Source organism: Heptranchias perlo, chromosome 2, assembly GCF_035084215.1.
Source record: "Heptranchias perlo isolate sHepPer1 chromosome 2, sHepPer1.hap1, whole genome shotgun sequence".
Taxonomy (NCBI): Eukaryota; Metazoa; Chordata; class Chondrichthyes; order Hexanchiformes; family Hexanchidae; genus Heptranchias; species Heptranchias perlo.
The window spans coordinates 28,585,556-28,598,484 of NC_090326.1; positions in this window are offsets into that span (position 1 = coordinate 28,585,556).

Below are 12,929 nucleotides of genomic sequence, written 5' to 3' on the forward strand. Positions count from 1 at the left end.
CTGGCATTATTAGGCTGCCATTTTTTATGCCTATATCCTCTTCGTCACAAAGACCGCCAGTTTTTTTTTTCATATTCCCTTTTTGCATCTCATTCCTTTCTTCATATCCCTTTGCAACTGTCCCAATCCACTTTTCCTTGCATTTGTATAAGCCTTTTCTTTTAGCTTGATACTGTCTTTTACCTCATTTGTTGACCATGGTTGCTTATCTGTACTTTTTCAAGGTTGCTCTAAAAATGCAATTTATGGAGAGACCAAGGATGTTGGAAGTCCTTGCCTGGTGACTGCCCCCAACCACCCACCACCCCCCCCACCCCCCCCCCCCCCCCAACATCTGGAAGGTGAGGCCTTATGCTGGGGTAGAGGTGTCTGCGTAATGCTCCAATACCATCAAGTCGCATCCTGTCCATGTCTCTCACTCCCACACCCACACACGCACATCTTCCAGTAAGAGTCATTAAATGGTGATTCAGATTTCTACTTCCCGTAGCCTGGCAATGTTGAAGTCAGTTTTAGCCCTTGGAGCTGCCTTAGCTGAGATCTGCTAACGGTGCATTCGTACTCTTAAGTTTTTAGTGCTGATGCGAGGCTGAAAGGGCTTTATCCTAATGCTAAACCTGGAGTGTGAATTTTCTGTCGAGGTCTGAAGACCCCAGTAGAAAATGAGTCAGACTCATTGATCCCAGAAGTCCCTTAAGTCGGGCCCTTAATCCACATTGAGGACGCATTCACAGAACAACTGCAGTGAAGCAAATCCACCTCACAGCGATGCGATGCTAATGCGAATGCACCCTAACTCAGGCAATCAATGGGGTTCACACCCACAATTTTTGGTGACTCATTGTACAGACTATAATTCCCCTGCCTTCACGATGGTGTTGGTATAGACACAGGGCCTAGGAGGTGGAAAATCTTTTATACTCTGTTGCCACTGAATTCAGTGCCACGATAACAATTTTCCTCAGCCTCTTCACAGTGGGCACACAGCTGCTGCTGTTAGAAAGGAATCAAATCAAAATATGTACAGGGCAGGGAAAGACCACTGCAGTCCATTTACCTGGTCCCATTGTCGACGAAATATATCCCATGATACCACTCGCATCCCTTTTATCAAATGTTTTACCAGGCACCTATCCGAATCTCTCTAGAATTTGCTGATTCAAGTGTTACCCCGCCTCCCTTGGGATTCCATTCCGTACATTCACCACCCTCTGTGTAAAATGCTTAAATCTAAAGTGTCTTTTCACTTCCCCTTTTCCGAATTTTGAGGCTATGCCCTCAAGTAAAATCTGGGCCTTTGTTTCTGGATGAGATGTTAAAACGAGGTCCTGTCTGTCCTCTCAGGTGGACGTAAAGATCTCACTATTTCGAAGAGGAACAGGGTAGTCCAGGCTAACATTTATCCCTCAAACAACAGCACTAAAGAGAAACAGATTATCTGCTTATTTATCTAATTGCTGATTGTGGGATCTTGCAGTGTGAAAAATAGGCTGCCGCGTTTCCCTAATGTTACAACAGTGACTATACTTCAAAAATACTTCATTGGCTGTAAAGCGCTTTGGGACGTCCTGACGTCTTGAAAGGCACTATATAAAATGCAAATTTGTTCTTTGTTTGGTAACATATTGATGTTTATCTTGTTTATACCCTTTAGGATCTTGAATACTTCAATAAGAAAACCCTTGAGCTTTCTTGTAAGTGTAAACTTGTAGTTTGTGTGCGAGTAACTTGCATTAACGTCACAGACCGAACCACTCCTGCAATTTAGCAGCAGTGCAATGGGAATACATTTTAGCCATGTTTAAGTGAAAAGTTATCCCATCTGGTGGCCAACATGAGAAGTGTTGAAACCCGTTCCAGCAATTGAACTTGGTGTTTAAAAACTGTACCTTAACAAATGAAAAGCCCCACATAATATTTTATAAATTATGGGGGAGAGTTTCAGCTAGTTTTGCGCCCAGATTCCAGTGCAATCAGCTGAACCAGCGCAAAGAATCGTGGAATTTTAAATACGCGTTACGCCCAAAACCACTTACTTTTGGGTTTTCCACAATCTTTTATGCTGGTTTAAGATTCACTTCATCCGGATCTGGCCCCACCCACAAAACTAGCCACGCCCCCAGGTTGAACTTGCGAGTTTCCACCAATTGCGCTGGTTTGGGAAGGCTCTTCAAATTACGCTAATTTTCTTAGGCGCACAGGCACTAGTAGGCTCGGTTTTAAAGTTTTTACATGTCAAAAGATGTTTAATTCACTAAGAAAGTGACTAGTGTACACCAATCAAACTAGTAAATGGTTCAGTATAGTTTTGTAAAGTCATTTTCAGTGGTTTAAAACCAGATTATTTACAGGTGGAGGACTGGCTAGCCTTTATTAAAAATGCTTATTTTTTTGTGATGAACCCATTTTCAGCTGCATTAATAAAACTGCACCAAAGAATACATCAATGAATATTTATTAATGCAAAAAAAGGATTACATTCTATTACACTGCCCGATTGCGGTGGCTCATAGAAGATTTTACGTTTGTGATTATATGCAAATGCATTTTATCGGAAACGTGAACTGTAACCTAACCAGTGCAATTTCGGGCGCAAGTGCCCGATTGCGCCCAAAGCGAAAACTACTCTATATCTATATCTATACCTATCTATCTATCTCTATATATATATATATATATATATATATATATAAGCACATAACTTATAATTAATTTCTAAATGTAATTACATTTTACAAGTACTCCATGTTCAACAAATTATTTTATTATTTCTTTTTCTTCAATTTCTGGTCCAAGCTCCCCTGGATTTCAGTAGAACCTGATGTATTTTAGAGAAATTCACTCAGACAGATACTAAATAACCTGCTCACCAATGCTCAGTTTGGGTTCCGCCAACATCACTCGGCTCCAGACCTCATTACAGCCTTGATCCAAACATGGACAAGAGCTGAATGCCAGAGGTGACTGCCCTTGACATCAAGGCAGCATTTGACTGAGTGTGGCACCAAGGAGCCCGAGTAAAATTGAAGTCAATGGGAATCAGGGGGAAAACTCTCCAGTGGCTGGAGTCATACCTGGCACAAAGGAAGATGGTAGTGGTTGTTGGAGGCCAATCATCTCAGCCCCAGGATATTGCTGCAGGAGTTCCTCAGGGCAGTGTCCTAAGCCCAACCATCTTTAGCTGCTTCGTCAATGACCTTCCCTCCATCATAAGGTCAGAAATGGGGATGTTTGCTGATGATTGCACAGTGTTCAGTTCCATTTGCAACCCCTCAGATAATGAAGCAGTCCATGCTCGCATGCAGCAAGACCTGGACAACATCCAGGCTTGGGCTGATAAGTGGAAAGTAACATTCGTGCCAGACAAGTGCCAGGCAATGACCATCTCCAACAAGAGAGAGTCTAACCGCCTCCCCTTGACATTCAACAGCATTACCATCGCCAAATCTCCCACCATCAACATCCTGGGGGTCACCATTGACCAGAAACTTAACTGGACCAACCATATAAATACTGTGGCTACAAGAGCAGGTCGGAGGCTGGGTATTCTGCAGCGAGTGATTCACCTCCTGACTCCCCAAAGCCTTTCTGCCATCTACAAGGCACAAGTCAGGAGTGTGATGGATGAGTGCAGCTCCAACAACACTCAAGAAGCTTGACACCATCCAGGACAAAGCAGCCCGCTTGATTGGCACCCTATCCACCACCCTAAACATTCACTCCCTACACCGGTGCACCATGCCTGCAGTGTGTACCATCCACAGGATGTACTGCAGCAACTCCCCAAGGCTTCTTCGACACCTCCCAAACCTGCGACCTCTACCACCTAGAAGGACAAGAGCAGCAGGGAAATGGGAACAACACCACCTGCACGGTCCCCTCCAAGTCACACACCATCCTGACTTGGAAATATATCGCCGTTCCTTCAGCGTTGCTGGGTCAAAATCCTGGAACTCCCTTCCTAACAGCACTGTGGGAGAACCTTCACCACATGGACTGCAGCGGTTCAAGAAGGCGGCTCACCGCCACCTTCTCGAGGGCAATTAGGGATGGGCAATAAATGCTGGCCTTGCCAGCGACGCCCACATCCCATGAATGAATAAAAAAACGCACAGTGTTCAGTTCCATTAGCAACCCCCTCAGATAATGAAGCAGTCTGTGCCCGCATACAGCAAGACCTGGACAACATCCAGACTTGGGCTGATAAGTGGCAAGTAACATTCGTGCCAGACAAGTGCCAGGCAATGACCATCTCCAACAAGATAGAATCTAACCACCTCCCCTTGACATTCAATGGCATTACCATCGCCGAATCCTCCACCATCAACATCCTGGGGGTCACCATTGACCAGAAACTTAACTGGACCAGCCACATAAATACTGTGGCTACAAGAGCAAGTCAGAGGCTGGGAATTCTGCGGCGAGTGACTCACCTCCTGACTCCCCAAAGCCTTTCCACCATCTACACGGCACAAGTCAGGAGTGTAATGGAGTACTCTCCACTTGCCCGGTTGAGTGCAGCTCCAACAACACTCAAGAAGCTCGACACTATTCAAGACAAAGCAGCCCGCTTGATTGGGGCACCCCATCCACCACCCTAAACATTCATTCCGTTTATCACCGGCGCACAGTGGCTGCAGTGTGTACCACAGGATACACTGCAGCAACTCACCAAGGCTTCTTCAACAGCACCTCCCAAACCTGTGACCTCTACCACCTAGAAGGATAAGGGCAGCAGGCATGTGGAACAACACCACCTGCCCGTTCCCCTCCAAGTCACACACCATCCCAATTTGGAAATACATTGCCATTCCTTTATCATCGCTGGGTCAAAATCCTGGAACTCCCTTCCTAACAGCACTGTGGGAGAACCGTCACCACATGGATTGCAGCGGTTCAAGAAGGCGGCTCACCACCACCTTCTCAAGGGCAATTAGAGATGGCCAATAATTGCTGGCCTTACCAGTGACGCCCACATCCCATGAACAAATTTTTAAAAAAGTGAAATGAAGAGCTAGGCTATCATTTATTTTACACTTAACCAATTGGTATTTCAGTTACAACTTTATTTTTTTTTAAGTGTTTAGTGTTTTAGATTTGTTGCTGTAAGTTCTTTTTTGTATTTATTTTTTCTGTCTCCTATATTTTTTCACTTTCATTTACAAAGTCCAGGGCAAACAAAGTTGACTATGGTCATTGATTATCACTTTCGTGATCAACAATGTGTGTTTGTGATTAATAGCAAATCCAGAGATTAAAAAGAATGCACCAGTGAATAACCACATGTAAAAGAATATCCATAATGCCCAATCTGCTGCAATCGGATATATATACCAATGCTGTAACCAGGATTATTCTACTGTTTTGCAACACAACACCTACACTTTTATCTCTGGACGTGTCTAGTGACAACAGCATTGCCTAACTCTAAACCATAACCCTAACCACTAAATCACGCGGTGTCAGTAGTGCGATGCAGGGACATCTGCAGAGTCAGTAGTTATTGTGATGTCATCGATGATGCAGGTCGACTGCATTGTCAATAGTCACTGCGGAATCACGGAATCATACAATACAGAAGGAGGCCATTCAGCCCATTGTGACTGTGCCAGCCCTTTGGAAGAGCTATCCAATTAGTCCCAAGCCCCTGCTCTTTCCCCATTGCCCTGCAAATTTTTCCTTTTCAAGTATTTATCCAATTCCCTTTTGAAAGTTACCATTGAATTTGCTTCCAGCACCACCAGTCAATAGTTATTGTGATGTTATGGATGATGCAGTTGTCAATAGTCACTCCGTTTTTATATTTATTTCTGAGAGGAACAAAGAAGTTCTTTGCATTCTCCCCATGAAGCTATGTTTTGGATAAGATTGTGCAGACAGTGCTCCTCCATTGTCTGATGCATCTGCAGTGCTTGGCAGATCGTATTCAGAACTGAGCTCAGCAGGGAGTAGATCCAAAACTTTTATACACCATGAATATATATCGGGGGGGGGGGGGGGGGACTACAAACACTTCTTTAAAACAAATAAATTATCAGTTTGCAGAGGCAGACATACAGCAGGAGTAGCACCGACAGGTCCCTCTCAGATTTAAATGAAAAAACCACTGGCTTTGCTGACCAATGAGTTTTAAGTCACAAAGGAGGTGTCATGGAATCGATCTGATTCAACAGCAGTGTAAAAACACATACGATAATCTATGGAATAATGCATGGTGCAGAAGATGGTAATATAATCAAGGGGCCCAGGTGACATTATTAACAGTTAGAACCTAGCATAAACTGCATAGACATCACTGGATCACTGAGTGTAAGTTATAGTGTTAGCTATGGCTCAGTGGTAACACTCTAGCATCTGAGTCAGAAGGTTGTGGGTTCAAGTCCCACTCCAGAGACTTGCGTACATAATCTAGGCTGGCACTTCAGTGCAGTACTGAGGGAGCGCTGCTATGCCGGAGGTGCCGGCTTTCGGATGAGACGTTTGCGATAAGTCTCATTTGTTTTAATCATAAACCTCACTCACTGCTGTTACTTTGCTAGAATTGTGCAGCAGACGAGGCCATGCAGTCCATCGTGCCTGCGCTGGCTATGTTTTTAAAATAAAAAATCCATCTTATTTAACCCCCACGACCATGGGACTCGGTGGAAGATGGGTTAAAAAGAAAGCCGGCAGCTCTAACCTGAATATAACCTGCAGGAGTTCCTGGAAGGTAGGGATTAAAACATCGCCAGGCACTGCACATAGCCAGAGGGCCAATAACTACCTGTCTTTGACCTTTCCCAATTTCACTCTGATTATTTTTCACTTGGGGAAGGAACATCGAGTTTTTTTAAATATTGAAAACCATGTGCATATTGATAAAGAAATTAATGGATATAAAATTGGTTTATCTTTCGTTCTCGGTGCAGTAATGCAAATCAATGTCCCTTGTTGCACGCTGATTAGAACAAAAAAAAGGTTTAAAAAAAGCGAAGGAAGGGGAGAAGGAGAGATGATCTCAGCCTCGGCAATACACAGAATGATTCAGGAGTAAGGGAAACCTGTCTTAAAAAGCATCCTGCAGGACTAGCCACGAGGAAATTACCTGTGCCTGCAATCATTCTTCAAAATCAAATCTCATCTCAAGTGAGAGCTGGACCTCTTTCTGGCTGGGGCAGAGATCATCTCGTACAAGAGGTAGGAACCGTATAACGTTAATCACGGCCAACGTCATCTCCTGGGCTAGTTTTGATCGCCTGAGAGGGTCGGAGAGGAACTTTCCAGATTTTTTTCCTTCCAATTGACCTGAGCTTTTAATTTGTTTTTTTGCCTCTCCCAGGAGATTGTGATGCACAGGACATCATGACTGTGGGACAAACTGGGTGGACTAGTAGGTCCTGGCAAGGGTATGTTACGAGGTTGTTGAATTTTTTGTGTACTCATACAGTTGTCCCAGGTATATAGTTCCTATTCAGGAAAGACTGAACAGGCTGGGGCCCTTTTCTCCAGAAAAAGACTGAGGGGTGATCTGAATGAGGTCTAAAATTATGAAGGGGTTTGATAGGCTAGACATAAAGAAGATGTTTCCACTTGTGGGGGAGTCCAAAACTAGAGGCCATAATTAGAAGATAGTCACTCATAAATCCAATAGGGAATTAAGGAGAAACTTCTTTACCAAGAGTGGTTAGAATATGGAACTCTCTACCACATGGAGTAGTTGAGGTGAAGAGCATTGATGCATTTAAGAGGAATCCAGATAAGTATGAGGGAGAAAGGAATAGAAGGATATGCTGATGGGGTTAGATGAAGTAGGGTGAGAGGAGGCTTGTGTGGAGCATAAATACGGGCGCAGACCAATTGGGCCAAATGGCCTGTTTCTGTGCTGTTAATTCTATGTATGCAATTCTTTTCCTGACTTCAATGACCTTTTCATATGTTTGTACGAATCTCCTGTCTAACCAGCCTGTGACTGGAACAACAACAACTTGCATTGATATAGCACCTTTAACGTAGTAAAACGTCCCAAGGTGCTTCACAGAAGCGTTATCAAACAAAATTTGACACTGAGCCACTTAAGGAGATATTAGAACAGCTTGGTCAAAGAGGTAGGTTTAAAGGAGCACCTTAAAGGAGGAGAGAGAGATCGAGAGGTGGAGAGGTTTAGGGAGGGAATTCCAGAGCTTAGGGCCTGGGCAGATGAAGGCATGGCCGCCAATGATGGAGCGATTTTAAATCAGGGATGTGCAAGAGGCAAGAATTGGAGGAGCACAGAGATCTCGGCGGGTTTTTAAAAAATTCGTTCCTGCAATGTGGGTGTCGCTGGCGAGGCCAGCTTTTATTGCCCATCCCGAATTGCCCTCGAGAAGGTGGTGGTGAGCCACCTTCTTGAACCGCTGCAGTCCGTGTGGTGAAGGTTCTCCCACAGTGCTGTTAGGAAGGGAGTTCCAGGATTTTGACCCAGCGACGATAAGGAACGACGATATATTTCCAAGTCGGGATGGTGTGTGACTTGGAGGGGAACGTGCAGGTGGTGGTGTTCCCATGTTCCTGCTGCTCTTATCCTTCTAGGTGGTAGAGGTCGAAGAAGCCTTGGCGAGTTGCTGCAGTGCATCCTGTGGATGGTGCACACTGCAGCCACAGTGCGCCGGTGGTGAAGGGAGTGAATGTTTAGGGTGGTGGATGGGGTGCCAATCAAGCGGGCTGCTTTATCTTGGATGGTGTCGAGCTTCTTGAGTGTTGTTGGAGCTGCACTCATCCAGGCAAGTGGAGAGTATTCCATCACACTCCTGACTTGTGCCTTGTAGATGGTGGAAAGGCTTTGGGGAGTCAGGAGGTGAGTCACTCGCCGCAGAATACCCAGCCTCTGACCTGCTCTCGTAGCCACAGTATTTATATGGCTGGTCCAGTTAAGTTTCTGGTCAATGGTGACCCCCAGGATGTTGATGGTGGGGGATTCGGCGATGGTAATGCCGTTGAATGTCAAGGGGAGGTGGTTAGACTATCTCTTGTTGGAGATGGTCATTGCCTGGCACTTATCTGGCGCGAATGTTACTTGCCACTTATCAGCCCAAGCCTGGATGTTGTCCAGGTCTTGCTGCATGCGGGCTCGGACTGCTTCATTATCTGAGGGGTTGCGAATGGAACTGAACACTGTGTAGTCATCAGCGAACATCCCCATTTCTGACCTTATGATGGAGGGAAGGTCATTGATGAAGCAGCTGAAGATGGTTGGGCCTAGGACACTGCCCTGAGGAACTCCTGCAGCAATGCCCTGGGGCTGAGATGACTGGCCTCCAACAACCACTATCATCTTCCTTTGTGCTAGGTATGACTCCAGCCACTGGAGAGTTTTCCCCCTGATTCCCATTGACTTCAATTTTACAAGGGCTCCTTGGTGCCACACTCGGTCAAATGCTGCCTTGATGTCAAGGGCAGTCACTCTCACCTCACCTCTGGAATTCAGCTCTTTTGTCCATGTTTGGACCAAGGCTGTAATGAGGTCTGGAGCCGAGTGGTCCTGGCGGAACCCAAACTGAGCATCGGTGAGCAGGTTATTGGTGAGTAAGTGCCGCTTGATAGCACTGTCGACGACACCTTCCATCACTTTGCTGATGATTGAGAGTAGACTGATAGGGCGGTAATTGGCCGGATTGGATTTGTCCTGCTTTTTGTGGACAGGACATACCTGGGCAATTTTCCACATTGTCGGGTGGATGCCAGTGTTGTAGCTGTACTGGAACAGCTTGGCTAGAGGCGCAGCTAGTTCTGGAGCACACGACTTCAGCACTACAGCTGGGATGTTGTCGAAGCCCATAGCCTTTGCTGTATCCAGTGCACTCAGCCGTTTCTTGATATCACGTGGAGTGAATCGAATTGGCCGAAGACTGGCTTCCGTGATGGTGGGGATATCGGGAGGAGGCTGAGATGGATTATCCACTCGGCACTTCTGGCTGAAGATGGTTGCAAACGCTTCAGCCTTGTCTTTTGCACTCACGTGCTGGACTCCGCCATCATTGAGAATGGGGATGTTTGCAGAGCCTCCTCCTCCCATTAGTTGTTTAATTGTCCACCACCATTCACGACTGGATGTGGCAGGACTGCAGAGCTTTGATCTGATCCGTTGGTTGTGGAATCGCTTAGCTCTGTCTATAGCATGTTGCTTCCGCTGTTTAGCATGCATGTAGTCCTGAGTTGTAGCTTCACCAGGTTGGCACCTCATTTTTAGGTACGCCTGGTGCTGCTCCTGGCATGCTCTTCTACACTCCTCATTGAACCAGGGTTGATCCCCTGGCTTGTTGGTAATGGTAGAGTGAGGAATATGCCGGGCCATGAGGTTACAGATTGTGCTGGAATACAATTCTGCTGCTGCTGATGGCCCACAGCGCCTCATGGATGCCCAGTTTTGAGCTGCTAGATCTGTTCTGAATCTATCCCATTTAGCACGGTGGTAGTGCCACACAACACGTTGGATGGTGTCCTCAGTGCGAAGACGGGATTTCATCTCCACGAGGACTGTGCGGTGGTCACTCCTACCAATACTGTCATGGACAGATGCATTTGCGACAGGTAGATTGGTGAGGACGAGGTCAAGTAAGTTTTTCCCTCGTGTTGGTTCGCTCACCACCTGCCGCAGGCCCAGTCTGGCAGCTATGTCCTTCAGGACTCGGCCAGCTCGGTCAGTTGTGGTGCTACCGAGCCACTCTTGGTTATAGGGCTGGAGGAGGTTGCAGAGGAGGGACGAGTCTGTGGAGGGATTTGAAAACAAGGATGAAAGTTTTAAAATCGAGGCATTCCTGGACCGGGAACCAAAGTAGGTCAGTGAGCACAGGGGTGATGGGTGAACGGGTCTTGGTGCGAGTTCGGATACGGGCAGAAGAGTTTTGGACGAGCTCAAGTTTATGGAGGGTGGAAGGTGGGAGGCCAGCCAGGAGAGCATTGGAATAGTCGAGCCTGTAGGTAACAAAGGCATGGATGAGGGTTTCAGCAGCAGATGAGCTGAGGCAGGGGCGGAGACGGGCGATGTTACAGAGGTGGAAGTAAGCAGTCTTGGTGATGGAGTGACTATATGGCTGGTAGCTCATCTCAGGGTCAATTGGGACATCAAGGTTGCATACAGTCTGGTGCAGCCTCAGACAGTGGCCAGGGAGAGGGATGGAGTCGGTGGCTAGGGAACGGAATTTGTGACAGGAACCGAAGACAATGGCTTCGATCTTCCCAATATTTAGTTGGAGGAAATTTTTGCTCATCCAGTACTGGATGTCAGATAAGCAGTGTGACAAATGAGAGAGAGTGGAAGGGTCGAGGGAGGTGGTGGTGTGGTGAGTGTCATTAGTTTAAATGTAGAACCTGACGTGTTTTCGGATGATGTCGGCGAGGCGCAGCATGTAGGTATGTGGTTGAAACTCTGCATTCCAGTTCCACTCTTTCCCCATTGAGAGTATTTTGTCAGACAAAGTGAACAAAGTTCAGAAATTCCAGTGGTGCATGTGGGTTTTTAAAAATGTCATCATCAGCGAGTGTCACGTGACCGGGTATCACGTGATCCAACACCCAGCAATACATTCCAACCGGAGATGGAAACCCTACATCTGCCTGTTCAGGTGGATGTAAAAGATCTTTTGGTACTATTCAAAGAAGAGCAGGAAGTTCTCCCCGATGTCCTGGCCAAAATCATCCCTCAACCGACACCACCAAACTGGTCATTCATCTTATTGCATTTTGTGGAACCTTGCTATTTAAAAATTGGCTGCTGTCTTTGCCTACATAACAATGGTCCTCATCGCATTTAAAATGTCCTTGGATGTGCACTTGAAGTGCCGTAACCTACAAGGCAACGGACCAAGAGCTGGAAAGTGGGATTAGGCTGGTTAGCTCTTCTTTGGCCGGCACAGACATGATGGGCCGAATGGCCTCCTCCTGTGCTGTAAATTTCTATGAATAGTAATTGCACTTCAAAAGCAGTTAATTGGCCATGAAGCACTTCAGGACGTCCCGAGGAACCTATGCATGTTGGGCAGCAGTGCTCCTCCAGGCCCCGCAAGGAAAGCTGAGGCCTCCCCTGCCACGATCGCCGCACCCCTCCCCGCCAATTGCCAGATCCCCCGGGAGACAGCCTTGTAGTTGATCCAGCAACTATCCGGCTGTTGGTGGACGGCCTCTGGGCTGCGCAATTTTCCGCTGCTTCCCATCTGGAATGAGTGGGAAGTTGGCCGGCGGGATTTAAATGGGGCCCGGCAGTTAACATAGCCTGGGCCTCAATTTTGGACCAGCGGCTGAGTTTCTAACTCACACCACTGCTCACCCACCCAAAATGGGGTGCAGTTAAAATGGGGTTAAACGCCACTAGAATGAAACCAATGTTTGTAAACTGTGGTTGTAGTTGTCAGTAATATGAAATAGTCCAGTGTATGAAAGGCATTGTGTTCTTCTTATAGTGTAACAGATAATGGACCTGTAACTCAAGCCCTCCAATAGCATTTTATATTTCTATCTGAAGCTGGTTATAAGAGCCATTATGTTACATGTAACAACAACTGTGTCCATATTTACAGATTCACAGAAATTGGACTATGACACAGTGGCACAGGCATCCCGAGGGAATTTTAACCCCAAAGGACGGGTGGACTGGGGGCAGGTGGGAAGGTTAAAATTGTAAAATTTTCAAACCCAATGCCAACCCGCCTCCAACGCGCCAACTTCCGTTTTTAATGGAGACGCGTTTGGCTGTGTTGGAGGCGGGTCGATCAATAACACAATATAGTCAATCATTATCACAAGGGGGTCGTTCATTATCGCAAGGGGGTCGATCATTATCGCAAGGGGGTCGATCATTAACGCAAGGGGGTTGATGTTTATCACATACTAATGAGGCATATTTGAAGGGATTTCAACAGGGATTTGAATTTAACGCATCCAGCATAGTTTTCCTGGGGCTCGGGAAACTCACCAGT